Source organism: Microtus ochrogaster, linkage group LG7_11 (assembly GCF_000317375.1).
Source record: "Microtus ochrogaster isolate Prairie Vole_2 linkage group LG7_11, MicOch1.0, whole genome shotgun sequence".
Taxonomy (NCBI): domain Eukaryota; kingdom Metazoa; phylum Chordata; class Mammalia; order Rodentia; family Cricetidae; genus Microtus; species Microtus ochrogaster.
Genome location: NC_022032.1, coordinates 24,740,910 through 24,747,365, shown reverse-complemented (window position 1 = coordinate 24,747,365; position 6,456 = coordinate 24,740,910). Strand labels below are relative to the sequence as shown.

The 6,456-nt window shown below is 37.6% G+C and overlaps 1 pseudogene; it reads left to right on the top strand.

Annotated features, from left to right (window-relative positions):
• Positions 1–2,499: 2,499 nt before the first annotated feature.
• LOC101986881 lies at positions 2,500–3,756 on the top strand (annotated as a pseudogene).
• The last annotated feature ends 2,700 nt before the right edge of the window (positions 3,757–6,456 follow it).

Here is a 6,456-nt window from a genome sequence, read left to right as displayed (position 1 = left end):
TGATTTCAAGTTTTAATTGGGAAGCCAAAAAGAACATAATCTCAACCTGTTACCAGGAAGACATCCAGGTTTCATATTAGTTTTCTTATCTCTAGTGGAAATCTGTAGCCACACAGAATAATAACGAACAAAATCTGAGGCCCTCTGTGGATCGGAAAGGAAGTCAGAAAGAGAGAAAATCCTCACTTTCAAGAAGTTTTTAAAGCTAGTCCACATGACACCATGCATTTTTCTCTGGTATGGTCTCAAGCATATTGCAAGACGTTTTCCAATGGGTTGAGCTCTTTTTGTGAAGGTGTTATATTGCCAGGCTGTTAGACGAATGCACCTGGGTCTTTGGGTGGTTTTTTTTTTTTTTGGCTTTTTAGTAAAAGCTGAACAGTGTCCATAGATTTTTCTGAGCCGCTTCCAACATACAGTAGAAGCTGCTGTGTTTATGTACAATACCACTGAGCAAGTGGCAATTAAACTACAAAATCCTAGATATGTAGTTGGAAAGCAGCAGGCAGTCAGCACAAAACTGGCACTGAGCTTAAAGAGAAAGGGTTCCTACTTCTGAAACAGGAGAAAAGCTAAAAGTTCCAGGGTACAATGTACATAGAATGGGTTAGTATCAACAATTTCTGATAGAAGAGATATAACCCAAAAAATAAAATATGATATCTTTTTTGTTCCTGCATAAAGCTTAGCAATAGTGTCAAATAAGCCACAAACTAGTATTTAACATTAAACTCTTTTAAAGGTGACATGTTGATTTTGTTTCATGTGTACAAAATACTTATAGTAATCTTCTATGGGCAATTGACTTAGAAATAATTATGTTGTACTTTGTCCCTTTGGCCTTTGGGCATATAAATAAGGAAGTCAAAACATTCCAATGTAAAGCAAAAGCAATTATAGTCATAGGCATTTTACCTACTGTCCACAAATTCCTTGTTATAATCCAACATATCCTGAAAAGTGGAGCTGTAAATTCAATGGACCTGTCATTAAACACAAAGGAGACACTTTAGATGTGAGTGATTGCCTACTGAGATATTTGGTGTCATAAATGTACCTTGAGAGAAACTATTCACACTTGATGAATACAGTGTCAAGTGCTATAATGTCCTTTATATAGATAAACAATCTTTTCTTGACATACCTAGCAGATTCAGAATATAATTTATTCTTTATACAATTAATGATGAAAATCTATAAGATGCATTTTGCTTAATTTACATTCCTTCAGCCAAATATGTGATATACTAGATCCAAAGAATAAGTAGTATAAGGTTTGCATAATACAAATATGCAGTGGCATTTCATTTGGATTTAAATAAATAAAGCTTGCCTGGAGATCAGAAAATCATAGTAGCCAGCCACTGGTTTTTACCTCAACCTCAGTGTTGAGGTAAGATGGTGGTCCTGCCTGGTGATGGTGACACAGGCCTTTAATGCCAGCACTCGGGAGGCAGAGGCAGGCGGATCTGTGTGAGTTCGAGGCCAGCCTGGTCTACAAGAGCTAGTTCCATGACAGCCTCTAAAGCTATAGAGAAATGCTGTCTCGAAAAACCAACGCCCCAACCCCTCCCCCCAAAAAAAAACCTAAGAAAGAAAGAAAATGGTGATCCTGCCTCCAGAAAAACCCAGAATGACACTGAGTCTGAGAACTGTCTCTTCCCATCTCTAGTTCTGGGATTAAGGGCTTTTACTAATACTACCTGATATCGATGGCAAGCTAGTATAGCTACTTAAATTAAAGGTGTGTGTTATTGTGCCTACTGGGATTAAAGTTGTGTGCCATTGCTGCCTGGTCTGTAAGGCTGGCCAGCGTGGCTGCTTCACTATTCTGATCTTCAGGAAAGCTTATTTATTAAAATAGGAGTGCTATAAATAATATATAAAAACTATATAATCAGTATAATAACTATATACAATATATACAGGAAATAAATACAACAACAATGTTTAGTCCGTTTGCATTTGAAAAATTCAGAGAAACTACTCCATACCTATTCTATCTTGGTGAGTTTAAAGTCTAGTACCTCATTTACTTTCTCTCATAAGTAGCTTTATGCATCAAATAAACAAGGTAAATTATAACTATCTAGTCTTTAACTCCCTCACACACCCAAGAAGGAAATAATACTAATTGTGTAAACAGGAAATGCAAGCATGTGGCTTCCAAAAGAATGTGAATAATGACAGAAATATCTGGCTCCCTGGACAGTCACCCAAATTTCCTCTGCAACATTGAGGCATGCCTCTTCAGCCTATAGTCCTAGCATATCTGACAGACTTCTCTGTGAAGCAGGATATTCTGAAAAACTGTCCCTCCTTGTCTTGACATTATTTGGCAGTCACTTTCCTTTGTGGTCTTCTTGTCTAATTAAACAGCATACTGTTGTAATCAAGGCAGGGACATTTTCTTACCCAATGGCAAAGAAAGTATATTTGATGTAGAGTTTCTTCAATGCCCTTATCTTCTCTGAAATAAATTGGTGCTGCCTGGAGCAGATGTCTCCAGATCACTTGGAGCTGGAAGCAGTGCTGAAGCTTCTGGAGTGTGCTTTATAGAGAACCTGACCAAGGTCCATGTGGAACTGTCCAGAGTGCTGGCATATCCAGGAAACTGTCAAGCTGCCAGATTTGCAACTGGCCTACCAATCAAGAACTGTTTGGCATGAAAAGATCCAGATATCAAGGCACAAGTACCAGCAGAATTGACTTCCTCTTGAGGCTAATGTTCAATGGGAAGTCAAGAACTATGCTTTGCAGACGTTGGGCACAGAAACTTACTGGTCTTGTTCTGCTTCACAATATGTGGCTGGTGTTGCCTGTGCAGAGATCCCAGTAAATCAGTGGTCAGAACTCCTTCCTCAGCTGGTAGGCAATGTGACAAACGGCAATAGCATAGAGCACATGAAAGAGTTTGCATTGGAAGCTATAGGTTACATTTGCCAAGAAACAGACCCAGAGCAGCGACAAGATAAATACAATGAGATTCTGACTGCCATAATACAAGGAATGAGAAAAGAATAACCTAGGAACAATGTGAAGTTAGCTGTTACTAATGAACTCCTGAATTTCCTGGAGTTGACCAGAACAAACTTTGACAAAGTGTCAGAAAAGCACCGTGTCATACAAGTGGTCTGTGAAGCCACACAGTGTCCAGACACAAGGGTACAAGTGCCCGCTTTACAAAATCTAGTCAAGATGATATCATTGTATTGTGAAGAAATGTGATTTTTGCAATCACGATTGAAGCAATGAAAAGTGACATTGATGAGATGGCCCTACAAGGAGCAGAATTTTTGTCCAATGTCTGTGATGAGGAAATGAATTTGGCCACTGAGGCTTCATAGGTAGCAGAACAAGGACGGCCCCCAAAGCATATCAACAGTGTAATGCCAAGGGAGCTACGGTACCTGGTTCCCATCCTCACACAGACACTAATGAAACAGGATGGAAACAATGACAATGATGACGGGAACCCTTGTAAAGCAACTGGGTTGTGCCTCAGGCTTCTGTCTACCTGCTGGGAAGATGACATTGTGGCACATGTCCTTCTTTTCATTAAAGAACACAAGAACACTGACTGGCAATACCAGGATGTACCAGTGATGGCTTTTGACAGTTATCTTGGAAGGCCCACAGCCCAATCAGCTCAAATCACTAGTTATACAGTCTATATCCACCCTAATATAATTAATGAAATACCCCACTGTAGTTGTTCAAGTGAAAACAACATGGACTATGGGCAGGACAATCTGAAGTTCTGTCCCCAAAATAACTTGATGCAATTTGATATTCTACAGCCTTCGATGGTTGCAAATATCACTTTTGCCACCATCTCTTCTCTCCAGAAACTCTTGAATATTATCAAATCCTTTGTGACTTATTTGAAGAAACAATGGCATAAAGTGGACAGTAAATGATTTTAAAAATAGATTACAGAAGAGACAAAATTGTACCTTATCTGAATAGTTCTTTAATTTTAAAATTTAGAGGAATCACTTAAGCCACATTAAATTTGATATTTTAAAAATAAGTTAAGCATGCAGCGTTCTCCTTAGGAAGTAAGATGGTCTTTCCAATCTTGATAAATTCATATTACAGCACATGTGAGTCTATGGAGCAATACTAGATCAACTATGCTACAGCTTTCCTGAGGTTGGAAAACACATTATCTGTGTTAATTTTGCTTCAAAACACTGCACCTGACACCAAGGAGCTACACAATATGTACTTGATAAATGGAGATTGAAATGTATCACATTGTGACATACTAATAACTCAAGAGCTCATAAAGAGTTATTTTCTATTAAAATGGCATTGATCTATTGTGCAGTACATTTCTATACATAAATATTTTAAGTTTTGGATTTAAGTTATTTTTCATATATCCATTCTATGCACTAATATTTCTTTAAAACTTATAGCTTTTAGTTGGAGGTTTTCATTTAGCCATAATAATTCATTTTTTTCACCTTACTATTAATCATTTTTCATAAACTATTCATGTAAAATGAGTTTCTCTATTTTTCCTTCACAGTGAGATTCATGCATCCCCCTCCTTCCCTTGGGCCATCCTTGTTACTTATCTTCTCTGTATCTGTTCATTACTTCATAGTTCTACTTAATTTACTACTAATATTCACTTAAAAGTGAGGACATACCGTGTTTTTCTTTTTGGGTCTGGGTTACCTTATTAAGGATGATCTTTTCTAATACCATCCATTTGCCAAGAAATTTTCTGATATAATTGTTTGTAACTGCTGGGTCAAATTCCATTATATAAATATACAAAATTTTCTTTATACATTCTTTAGTTGATGAACATCTATGTCATTTGCAGATTTTGACTATTATAAATAAAGCTGTTGTGAACATAGTTGTGCGAGAGCCCTTGTGTGAAGTGTCCTTTGGGTATATGCCTTAGGGTAGATAGATTCCCAATTTTTGTAGAACCTGCAATACAGATTTTCAAAGTAGCTGTAGACGTTTACAGTCCCACCAGAAGAAGAAAGCTATTCCCCTTGCTCCACCTCCTCTTTAGCATGGCTATCCCTTGTGTGTTTGATCTTAGCCATTCGAGAGATGTAGGCCAGGAAGGTGGAATGAGACTGGAAGCCAGAGGGGTCCGATGGACAAGAGGAGGATGAAGGGAAACAATACCGGAATCTGGAGGTATCTCTGGAAGGAGTTAGAAACATAGAACAGTGGAAACTCCCAGAAATCTATGTGGAAGGCCATAGCTATGACTCCTAGATGTAGGGAATATGGAGCCTGGATGGGAAATACCCTGTAATGAGGCAAAACTTTCAGTGGAAGAAGTGGACCACATACCCTTCAACCTACAATTTATTTTGCCTACCGAATATGGTGGGTAAATATGGAACAGAAAGTGTGGGAGTGAGTAACTGATTACTGTCACAGCTGGAGACCCACAGGGTGAGCAATAAACAAACAAATAAAAAAAACAAACTGTCCTTGAGATAAGTATTGCTTAAGGTAATGGTCATTCTTTAGGGCATATCTCCTTTTATTAGAACATTTAGGAACTAGAATTCATTGGGTCTGTGAAAAGTCCATTGACTCTCAGAGGGGGAAAAGGTACATTATTCCTCATGAGAAGGAGGAGAGAGTCTGGCTTGTTTCTCGCCTTCTCTTGATACCACTGTTCTAGGTCTGCTGTACAACCTATTTGCTCATAATTGGTTAAAATCTCCAGGTCTTGATGAAAGTCCAGACTTTCTCCCCACTTTCTTTCTCAGAAGTTCTGATAGACCACGAAGGTAAGAGAAAACATATTTCTGTCAGGCAAGACTATTGAAGCTAACTACCTCCCCAGAGTGTCCAATAACTTTACAAAAACTATTCCTAATTTGAGTGGTTTGAATAAGAATGACTTATAGTCTCTTATGTTCAAATGCTTAACCTAAAGTTAGCAAAACTATTTGGAAAAATTTAGATGGTACCATGTTGAGGGATGATGCATGTAAACAGGAAGTTAGAAATTCACTATCACCATGGTTCTTGTTGTCCCTAGATAAGCTATCGTCTATTATTGATTGCCACTGTTTTCCTATAAAATATTTTATAATTAAGGGCCAGGTATTTTATTTGTATTTGATAGGAGAAATAGAGCAAGTTTATTTACTCTATTTCCCTGAAAGTGTAAGTTGTAAGTATAATTTTAAAACTATTATATAGGGCATTAATTAAACCAGGATGTTTGAGCTCAGAAAGTGTATAATGCAAATATATGACTAGGCAATTGTAGCTCCAAATGGCAAGTGGATTCTTGAAAACCTCTGGGTAGCAGGCATGTAAATTTTGTTAGTCCTTGAGATTTCAAGCCAAAGAAAGAACTATCTACCCATAAAGTTCTTATAGAATTTGGACATCTAGAAAATTTTCCACCAATTTTTTTCTACTATGAAATGACTAAGTCAAGTATGCATCCTATTA